An 11,880-nucleotide genomic window follows, 5' to 3' on the forward strand; every position below is an offset into this window, starting at 1 on the left:
TATAGTTAAACATATATGGCAGATTTCAAGATCGACTTAGACTTTCAAATATATAAAAATAATAGGAATTTTCATCAAACCAGGTGTCATCAACTCGTCATATGTGAGTGCCTCTGATGGTTTCCTGCCATACTCAATAATCATCAGTAACAAGGTTTCTCAATGTTAGTCATTGTCATAATAACATCATTGACAATTCCTAGTCATTCACATCATTGTCCATTGTAAGCCTGAACTAAAGGAAGTAGGTACACATCCATCATGGCTATCATCATTAAAAATCAATGGAAAAAATACATATTTATTAATCTATCCACATCGTAACAGCAAATAGAAATATACCTATCCATCAAATTTATCATCATCATGCTTTTAGTAGAGAGCATACATATTATTTACTACCCTCATCATCATAAATTCAACTAGAGACCAAACTTAACTATTTAATGTTGCAATCATCAGAACACCAATAGATAAGATATATAAACTATTTAATGTTGCAATCATCAGAACACCAATAGATAAGATACATAACCATTCATGCTATCATAATATCAATGGAAAGCATTCATAAACATCACAACCATGAATATCTCAATCACTAATAATAGTGTCAAGTTCCCGGATCCTCAACCCGAGGTCCTCAAAGAATAAAGTGTGGGCCTTATGGCTAAATAAATGTTTGTGTCATATCCCTGTCAGTCAACTAGAGCGGGCACTACAGACACCTACACCCCGTCATTATCATTGGTCCTTTTGCCAAAGGGGGCATTGACTATATGACATGTAACCCTCATTTGACTAGGGTGCATGGCTATATTATCGTTGCTGTGGATTATTTCACCAAATGGGCCGAAGCGCTACCTACATACTCTGCAGATGGTAAAACGATGGCTCAGTTCCTTTTCAGTCATGTTATTTCTAGGTTTGGCATACCTGAAGCCATTGCCACATACCATGGCTCCCATTTCAGAGATTACATCATGGCTTAGCTGACTTCCGCGTTGGGTTTGCATCACGATGGTTCAACCCCGTATTACCCTGAGGCCAATGACCAAGTTGAAGCTGTGAACACAGTTTTGGTTACAATGCTTCAACATACTATTGGGATGCACAAGTCAAATTGGCATCTCATTCTCTTTTCAGCTCTGTGGGCTTACCGAACCTTGACCAAAGACGCAACTAGTTTCACACCATTCCAGCTTGTCTACAGTCTGGAAGCAACGTTGCCAATTGAATGCAAGATTCCTTCGCTCAAGCTAGCTGTCGAACTTCTCCCTGAAACATCACCTCAGGAAGAATGCCTCTTATATTTATAACGATTGGATGAGACTCGCCGTCTCGCCACTTTGGTTATCGAAGCACAAAAGAAATGAGTCAAGTCCCATTTTGATCGGTTGGTCTCCCCCCGCGCATTCTCTGAGGGTGATTTGGTTTTACTATATGACTAATCTAATGATAAGCTGGGGGCAGGAAAGTTCGAGCCCATGTGGCATGGGCCCTACATTGTGAAACATGTTTTGCAAAAAGGGGCCTATGAGCTTATTGATTATGAAGGCAATCCTCTGGACAAGCCTTGAAATGGGCTTTACCTCAAGAGGTAATATGCTTAGGTAATCTTGCATGGTTACTTGTGTACATTAGTGTGTCATTCATTTTTTATGCAGTGTGGTTTGGTGTGTTAGTTTTCAAACAACTTTCCTATTTTCTATGTTTTCCTTGCTTTACAGATGTCTGTGACTACCCACAATGGTTTCGCTGACGGTGCTTGCCGTAGTACCCAAAACCTATCATCCGCGGCAAGGGTTATTTATGAACCTCACGGTGAGTTGATTGATATTCAACGTATCTGTTTAGGTCCCATAAATAAAAACATTGATGAATACAATGTGGTCATCGAACTATTTTTAGAAGCCATTTCTCTTGATATTCGAGAGTTGGTTGTCAACCTGGATTCACAGTTTGTCATCCTTCAACTCAATAGGAAATATTCCATAAGAATCCCTCAGATATTGAGAATTTATCTTCGTATTCATCTACTGGAAAGACATTTTGATTATATTACATATCATCATATTCATAGACACACGAATACATTGACAGATGCGTTAGCTAATTATGTGTTGGATAGACATTTACGAAACATGTGAAGAGATAAAACAAATCATTTGTACCATAGTAAGCAAGAAAATACAACACACACACACACACACACACACACACACACACACACACACACACACACATATATATATATGTATATATATATATATATATATATATATATATATATATATATATATATATATATATGTATATATATATGGTGATAATGTTTGATACATCGAAACCCCAAAAAATAATATGTGTGTCCAAAATAACATCGGTGGCTTGCAGGCCTCATATATCCGTGGCATGCAGGCCTAAGAAATGAAAATGCTGGACCTAGGAACTAATCAACATGGTGATCGTGGTAGCATGACATGGCTCGTGCAACACAAGTCAGCAATCGGTGAATCCGATCTAATACTCCCACCATGTGTCTCTAGTACTGGCGAGGAATGCCTCCCTCCCGAGCATACTCTTGGATACCTTGAGTCAACCCCTCAAGGTTCCTCGTGATATCCTCCTCGTTATCACTCCCCTCCTGATAAGGAGTCATAGCATAGAACTAGTAGGCGACGTGCCTGGCTATTGGGGACATCCCAGCAGGATGCTCTGGTCCAACATCTGCATTAACAAAGCGATATGTTATAAACACATATATAAAAAGCAATTAAAAAACAATTAAAAAACAACAAAATTAAAAAATTGATTTTTACCTTCATCGTCAAAATCCTCTCCATTTGGTAGCGGCACGTCCAGATCTCAACGAAAGTTGGTACCACTGTATGGATAGTCCTCCACAATGATCAACTGTCATCGCAGCCATGAAAAGAAGGCGGGCCTGTATGACATGTGCTAGCCCCCAGTGATCCTGGGCATCAAACGACTCCAGTGGGCCATCCGCGGGTCGCGTGGCATGGGAGGATCTACCTTAGTCAACTGGTACTAGAACAATGACACCCATTCCAAGAAAAAGGTCACTAGTACAGATCTAAAGCAAAATTGGTTTAGATTCCCTGCCTTAGCTTTGGTCAGTTGGCATTTTATGTTGATCTTCATGGCTTCCACCCAATTGAAGATCGCCGATGCTGTGCAGTCGATGGCATATAAGAATTTCGACTTGTTAGTCTCATTCACTGCCTGGGACCTCACCACTCTGTTGATAGTCAATAGTACCACTCCCAGTGTTAGATCTCAGATGGTGGCAATCTCAATCTTGCCACTCTTGGATTTGAGGGCTTCATGGCAATGTTCGGCAAGCAACATGGATATGCTTGCCCCAATCAGTCATGGCCCATATAAGTTTACTGGTTCCCCTCTCTGGGACAGTCTTGTGATGACATATATGTCTGAAGTTTCTAACTCTAGCTCTTGGTCACCAATGATGAATAGTTCCCGATTTATGTACCAGAGACTAATCAGGTACCAAAGTAGCTCAGACTGGGCCTGCATTCCTGGTGTGAGAAAGAATTTGAGGAGCACACACTCCCTCAAAGTGTTCAGGCAATTTAGATCATTCAGTGCCTGGGTGTCCACGTCCTCGTGCTCACGTTATTTTTATTCTACCATTTTCGACGATTCTTTCCTGCAAAAAACATAGATTTAAGTCAATAATCATTTTTGGCCCATAAATTTCAAATTCTAACAGTGGTTTTGAGGGGAAATTAGTTTTTTCCCTATTCACAGTGCCAGTGTGCCTATTTTAAAAACAGTTGCGCCGATGGCACGATAGACCGTTTTTATTACCCTCAGCCAGCATGATTTCGTGCCCGGAAGTCCCGCGGACCGAGGGCAAATTTTTCTTGATAAATCCTCCCTAAAAAATCCAAAAAATGGTTAAAAACATGAATAAATGGTATGAAAATAAAGCTTAGGGTTTTGCCTCTTACCTATAACTAGCGACTTGGCGAATGGTCTCCCGGATCTCCCATAATCCGCTTCAGAACAATTAGGGAAAAAGTGAGTAAAAAGTCTTTCACAACAAGGTAAAATAGTAAATGGTAAAAAATATTTACTTTTCCTCCCTTTCATTCAGTTTTTCATGAAATATTAGGTTTTTAAAATATTTTGACCTATTTTTCCTCAAGAATTGGATAGTGCAATTTACCTTTTTGTGCAACGATGATGGATGTTCGACGATGATGCTGAGTCATGTTTCAACTCTTTTCTCGACTCGTAAACTCATATGAAAATATTGCTGAGTATTTTTCCCTTTTGACTCGTAAAAGAAATTAAAACGGGGGGTCTACTTTCAAGCTCTCATTCGACCCTTTAAAAGCGAAAAGATAGCAGAGCCCTTGTCATTTTGAACTCATTAATGGATGCGAAACATCATGCACCCAGTGTAAGTTTACCCATTTTTCGGGTTGCGGTGCACTATTTATGAAAAAGGTACTCCTTGACTGAAATGGTCAAGGAGTTCTCTCGAGTATCGATTTCTACCTTTTCGGGCTCAAGAGACACAAATGTATGAAAAGGGACCATGTGGAGTTTTCTTTTCCATTTATTTTTTAAATTCTCTAAACATGAAAAATATATTGAGTTACACCTTTGTCAGACTCGTTAAAATATTAAACGACATCGGATTCATCACCATGACGAACATGAGCTTCTCCTTCCTAAGGCTCGTTAAACTTACTAGGTCGGATTCGTCTGAAGGATGAACTTACAGTGAAAGCATATGCTATCCTCTTCAAGCTTGCAATTAAAAGATAATTGGGGTGCCTGCCAAAATTGGTGGGGGAAAATTTGGAAATCTAATCAGTTGTGTTGGAAACTCACTCTTGAACATGACACTTTCTGCTTCGTGTCGGGTTGGGATATCCTCCTTTTTATCGTTGATCTTCCTAGGTTGGGCCACTCATTTTTGCCTTCCATTTGATCTCTGCCACGTCGTCATGACCACCGATCCTATGGATCCAAAAGTTTCCAAACTTCCAGTTGTGTCGCTGATATGTTCAAGAGTTGTCCTTTTGAAGTTACACTTACCTCTGATTTTCTGTATCATCCAAAATCATTTTGCATCCCTTTGTCTTGTGTTGATGATGTGGGATACATTATGGCCCTCCTTCAACACGGTTGCTTCCTGTCGACTTCAACTGATTATCCAGGAAGTTGACGGAGAGACTCCCTTCTAGTACCTTAGAGCTTGCATGCCTTAATGGCAAGTTCTTTGCACTCGACAACAAGTTCACATCATTGGCTTTCGATCGAGTGATTTCATGGGTTTTCGACTTCAGTTCCTCTATTCACATTCCATGGCTTGTGTTGATAGTACCTTGAGGACCATTTTCATTATTGGTGGTTTCTCTCGCGCTTGTTAATGGTTGACATCATTGATTGGTAATCAAGCGACTTTCTAGCATGTTTGACGTCAACACATCTATTCACATGTTAGAATTTGTACTCTAATCGTGTCGTGTTGGAGAGCAAGACCCTAGGCTCAGATCACAAAATTCTAGGTTACACAGTGATGTGACATGATTATGTTGATATACATGTCTCTTTCAGATGGATGGCTGCAACCATACCATGAGTTCTCATATGTGATCTTTCACATTATAGGATGGCTGCGACTATACCTTGGTTTCGATATGATCCTGTTTATAGGATGGCTGCACCCATACCTGGATCCATTTACATGATCATTCTATGGATGGCTGTGTCCATGCCATGATTCATGTATCATTTGACAAATTTTTCAGTTTTGTATATGTATCTGTACTTTCTTGCAAGTTTTCCGATGACAGACTCTAGTTCCCCGCACTGATTCATAAAGCATTTCATCCCTCACTCTAGTTCGGCCTTCACGCTTTAGGGGGAATCTGTTACAAACATTATGTCACTGTCCCTGTACTCCCTATTCCTTGATCCCTGAGGACCTCTATAGTGAACTTTACATGCTTTCCCTTCATGAAGAAACTCCCATTGTGTCCCTCTTCATGAGCAAATCAATTCCCTTTTGCACCATTTCGCCAAAATCTTCTATTTTTCCCAGTTTACAAGACCAACACTAATGACCCTTGTCCTCCTCACACCGATGTAAAAGGATTAACACTATCCCTAGTGCTGTCTGGAGTAACTGAGCTTTGATCCAGTTGCGCCGCTCCTCTTATGGAAAGTTTTTTAAATAAGGAGCCGAAGCTTCCATCTCTAGAAGCTTCGTAACAGAAGTATGGTATATGGTTTGGCTGGATTTGCTCGAGGATGTCAGTTTGGGATCCTTTCCTATAAGGATGGAACTAATTTAAGAGATAATACCTTCTCCCATGAGAAGAGGATCCATCTCCCATCCATTCATGCTATATAAACCTCCATTCTTCCCAAGCACAAGCTAGTGTTGAAGTGTTAATGTTGGTGTGCTAGTGCTAATTAAATTTGGAGTAAACAACAAGATATTCATAGTTGTAGCTCTCTAGTTGTGTGTGAGGGAGAAGTGTGAATTTTTTTTAATGTGAAGCCTAAAGGGAAGGGCCTTAAAACCATCATTATTGAGGCCATCATGGAATGCTAACAGAAGTGTGTTGGAACCTGGTTTTGTCGGAGGAGAACAACAACGTCAAGACAATGGTTGTAATCTCTTCTTGATTTAATATATATGTAATGATTGATTGATTTCCTACATAATGTGTCATCTTACATTTTTATGGTTGAATGCTTCTTGACTTGTTAAGTAGGTTGAATTACAATTTTTCTATTATCACGGTTTTTGTTTACAGTTGTTTACTTGTTTTAGGTGTTCGAAGAAGGAAATGGGAGATAGCTGGAGCGAGCAAGCAAGGTCATCACCAAAAGGGATAAGCATACTAAGAGGTAGGCCCTCTTAATTGGTTCTAACCTAAGGAGATCTTTCATAGAATGTATCAGTTGTGGCTAGACCCGTTATCAGGCTAGAGGAGTTCTTTGTGTTTGCACTCATAATTTTACTTCACCACAATCCTCCTCTTCAGTGGTCACATTATATCATTCCAATTCATGGCACAGCTGGGTGCTCCAGTCTGGTTGGGTCCATTCCATTAGTTCCTTTGGTGTCCTAAAGATAACCACTTTAATTTCTTGAAGTGATTCATCAATGCTTGCAAACCCGTCCTTGAAGATGAAAGTAATAAGATTCCTTCCTTCAACACATCCCATTCCGCGGTGTCATGACAAAGCTTAGTTTCTATGTATCAGTTCATGGGGACTGTATCCAAGGTATGAAAAAATATATGTACCCATTCTGGCTGCGGTTCCGTCGCCCACGCCTTAGTCCACTTTTCCATGTGATCTTGTGGATCATCCCTTTGTTGGAAATACTAAGAGGGGGGTCAATCAGTATTTCTTATAATTTTTATTCTAGTGATTGCCAAAATCATATATAGATATGTATATGTATACACAGAACACAGAAACCAACAGCTGGAATAAATTCTTTTATTAAAAAACTCAAGATAGTACAAAAATAAATACAATATAAATATATATCTGACTGTGAATAGTTGCCAAGCTCCAACTTGGACTTCAGTGAGGCTCCAACCTCCAAAGCACCAACTCTATTTTGTAGTGGTTCTGCACTTAGGAGCACCTACCCCTAATGACTTTAGTCCTATTCAGTTCTAAGGCTCCAACCTCTTGGGCTCCAACCCAATCTTAGTATCAACTATTTTGCTGCAGTTTTCTGCACCCAACCCTACTGAGCTTCTGCCTTTCTCCAGTTCTCTTGCTTCTCTGGTCTCTCCTGCCTTTTGCCTATTCTTTGGCTTCCTCTCTTACAGATTATGCATACATTCGCAACACTTCACCTTGTGTTTTTGTTTTTATGTGTTTTAGGCACCTCTGACTGATCATTTCTACTTTCCATCACCTTTTTGGCTTTCTCCTTGATCGTTGTAGATTCCTCTGCCTCGCTTGATCCTTCGGCTTCCCTCCATAGTTGTTGTGGCTTCCTCTGAGCTGTTCGAGTTCACTGCCATCCGATCATTCATTAGGCGATCCGACGACGTTAAACTACTCCACCATTCTCCTATCACATCAATCGGAAACCCGTGCGACTGAACCCGCACCCTTCGATCATCACATCACGATCCGACGGTCTCCACATCTTTCTTCACGCGTGTTAAATGTCATTCTCTTTCCCACTGTTGATCGTGTCCATCGCGAAATCTAACGGTAGTCGCAAGCCTCGACTGTGTGACTTGCACGCACGTTAACCCGCGGGGGCAGTGGTTTTTGTTTGCCATGTGTCGCGAAACAACTGGATCACGCAGTCATATACGGATACCGCCATTGCTCTGTAGGAGGCGTTAGAGTTGATCTTGTCAGTCCTTCGTCAGAGATCAAAACTCTTTTTGCATTTCATTTTTTGGTGTCTCACTTGATTCATTCAGTTGCATTCCATTAGGGGCATGCCATTGACTGACAGAAGGACTTGGTTTTCTTGTTTCCCTCATGTTTGTACCTGCTGGGTTGGTCAAAATTTCTCCAATTCATAAAAATTCAGTTCACGTCATTTACAGTCAGAGATGCTATTTTGGTCAAAAAGAGTATTTTCAGTTTCTAGGTCTAGGATTTGTCTTCAGAATGTTGCAATAATGCCAGCAGTCCAGAGGGAGGATCAATAAGTTTTCATTTCAAGGCTGCCATCACCAATAATTCTCAAGGTTGATTCCTCTTCAAAACTCTGTTTTGAAGAGGGAATCGCCAAATCAATGGTTAGTAATAAGTGTATTTTTAAAGTTTTCCGTCATGAAGAATTTCAAATACAGGCCTTGGTCACCTTATTATCTTCAGCAGCTTCAACAACCCTGCAACAGATAGACGAGACTCATCATTCACTCCAAAAAGTCAAAGACAGGTAAAACAAAGCCATTTCAAAATGAGAAAACGCTAAAGGTTCTACAGCATTGGAAGAAAGCAAGGACCTCCAAGAAGGTCCTTCTTAGGACCACTAACTGATTCAAAGGAAGGAAACTCCAAAGAAATCAAGACAGTGTAATTGCAAAAATTCTCGCTGCCTGAGATTATATTGTGAATGCTTCGCATCTGGGATATATTGTGATGGATGTAATCGTGTGAATTTTTATAACAATGTCGACCATGAAACTGTGAGAAGAGAAGCTGTGGATGCGATAGTTGAGCATAATCATAATGCATTTAGGCCTAAGATTGCAAACAGTCCAAGTTCTGTTCGAGATAATAGTAACGCTGTTTTCGAAATCAAAGAAGATATGGGAGGATAACTTCTTCCAACTAAACATAATAAAGGGGGTCATCGGAAGAAATCAGGATGCTTGAAGGGTGGTATATACCAAGCCTAAAAATGGCAGACACTCTAAAATGAGTACTAGAGCTTCTGCAATATAGTTGAAGAAGCGTATTTTTATTTTTACTGGTATTTGCATAATGCTAAGGGTTTATAGGATTTTCCCCTTTATCATGTATTTTTTATCATGTTTTATAGTCTACCCAAATCCCTTCAGCGGCTCGATAGACTGCATACACCATCATATCTACCCCCTATAAGAGGTGCAAATCGGTGCTATATCCATTGGCTCCTTCAGGCTTATAACAATAATATTTTGGATAATGAAAATAGGATGTGGGTGCCTCCCACCTCACCCTGAGCCCTCTGGATACCCGATGATTCCACTTGTCATTATATCCTTGAAAGAGTTGCAAAGATTTTCAAAATTAATCTTTTCGAAAGTCAGACATCATTATCTGATTCAATAGAGAATGATACAAGGGAGTGAACCAAGTCACACATGTAGTGATTATAGTATACCATATGGGAATGGCATTTCAACCACCAAATATCATCAATTCCATGAACTTTCAGCCTTTCATCCAAAAGATGGGATTCGAACTATGACAGAAGATGCATGCTGATTATCGCTTTCAACAAAAATACTAATAGCCGAAGGTCAGTTGAGCATTCCACTGCAAATCCAGAGCATGTCATGATGAGGATATTGGAGTATTTTTAGCAGTGGTATCGTGGCTCCTTGTTCTCTGGAGTTGGCTCTTGGGCGACATTGCAGAACAACTGCTTCGATGATAAGGTCGTTGGAGATGCCTTTACGAGTATTGATCCTTCTCTGCCAATTTTCTGAACTGCCTGTTGGCTATGTCCAGATTCATGACTGTTTTGAGGTTCTACAGCGCTTGGTTACTGCTTAGTTATGATCTCTTTGGCAGTACTCTTAAGGCATGGCCTAAATACTTGAATGGTTAAACATTTAACTACTGGTATATCTAATCGTTATATTCCAGTTTCATCTTAGATCCAGGCCAAATAATGGATTCTCTTCGACCAACAACCTCTGATCTTCGTGGGAAAGCATCTTGATGTCAGACAAACCCTTGCTTATTACAACAATCAGAAATCCTCCACCTTTTTCTCTGTTGAAGGGCCGTGTGGCGCACTGGGTGCCTCCACGCAGTGTGTTTTTACACGGGCACGACGCACCCACAGCGCGCGGCACATTGGGCCTCCCGCGTGGCACACACAGTAAAAGGCCCGAAACTGCTCACAATTTCTCCAATAACTCAAATGGATTTGCCAGGATTTGAGGCATTGAGACAAGTGGAAGACATGATCAAACTGAATGAACCCGATGTTCGTTTCAAAGAGAGCCAGCTCGTTGATGCCAACAGTCATTTTTTCACACTTATTCCAACCATGAATCCCCATGTTATTCGAGATGTGGATTACCTTAAATTAAAGAATCGCATGTTGGAGAGCCTTTTGGAGATGGAAAAAGTTGCTAAATTCATGAGGTTCGGAATTAAAGATGACGATCCCTTTTATGCTAACTGTAAGAAGCTAAACTACGATATTTCTCCATTACCTCGCAACAACTCTGATTATCAACGTATTGAAAGATACCTCAAAAGGACTCATGCTCCAACACACGATTGGGGGCTTGAAATGGAGGATGCCTATAGAATTGATAAGGACGGAGAACGTGATGCATACATTGCTCGTAAAGGCAATCTTAAAAACTGCATGTTGTTTTGGCATGGTTCACGTGTGACAAACTTTCTTGGTATCCTTAGTACAGGACTTCGAATAGCTCCTCCCGAGGCTCCACCAACTGGATATAGGTTTGGAAAAGGTATTCACTTGGTAGACCTTGGTAACAGGAGTTCAAATAACGTAACGCCATCAACGAATGTGCCATGGGGTTATTGCTGCTTAGTGAAGTGGCGTTGGGAGAAGTTTATGAAATAGAAAAGGCAGAGTATATGGAAGAGGCTCCCAAAGGGAAGACGAAAAGTCAAAAACCAAAATGCTTAAATTTTTAAACGTAGATATCCACAGTGGCATAAAAATAAGATGTGATTGCCTATGTCTATCTTCAGTTACTAGATCTACGCTACAGGTGTGCCTCCTTGTTGGTCATCAACAGATTTAAGCATAGATTGTAAAGCTGCTCCTATCCAGATGGTTGGCTTTCAATCTTCAGTTAATAATGATTAAACCACCCCCTATTCTGGGTCGATCCGTTTCCTCATGGTAAAGTTTATTTATTGTATTGAGAGTCATTTGTAGTTGGTTTAAATTTATGGGAAGCGGTGGGAGAGAAACTCAGTTACTCGCTGTACATTTTGACAGAGAATTAATGAAAGGTTGCAGCTCTGGTTCTTTAGATTCCTGTGGCATGAGTTTAGCAAATGTATTTTCTTTTTGTTTCATATGTATGTCGTTATGTTTCACAGTTCATTCATATTCATTTCTAGTGAAAGCTTCTAAGTAAGAAAAGGTAGAATTCAGTTTACTGCTCTGCCTTGGGA

At 40.3% G+C, this 11,880-nt stretch overlaps 1 pseudogene; it reads left to right on the forward strand.

Annotated features, from left to right (window-relative positions):
* The first annotated feature begins 10,636 nt into the window (after nucleotides 1-10,636).
* On the forward strand, nucleotides 10,637-11,317 carry LOC149151405 (poly [ADP-ribose] polymerase 1 pseudogene; annotated as a pseudogene).
* Nucleotides 11,318-11,880: the final 563 nt, after the last annotated feature.

This window comes from Pinus tabuliformis, chromosome 9 (genome assembly GCF_031772625.1).
Source record: "Pinus tabuliformis cultivar Carrire ecotype Pingquan chromosome 9, CPIR1, whole genome shotgun sequence".
In the NCBI taxonomy this organism is placed as follows: domain Eukaryota; kingdom Viridiplantae; phylum Streptophyta; class Pinopsida; order Pinales; family Pinaceae; genus Pinus; species Pinus tabuliformis.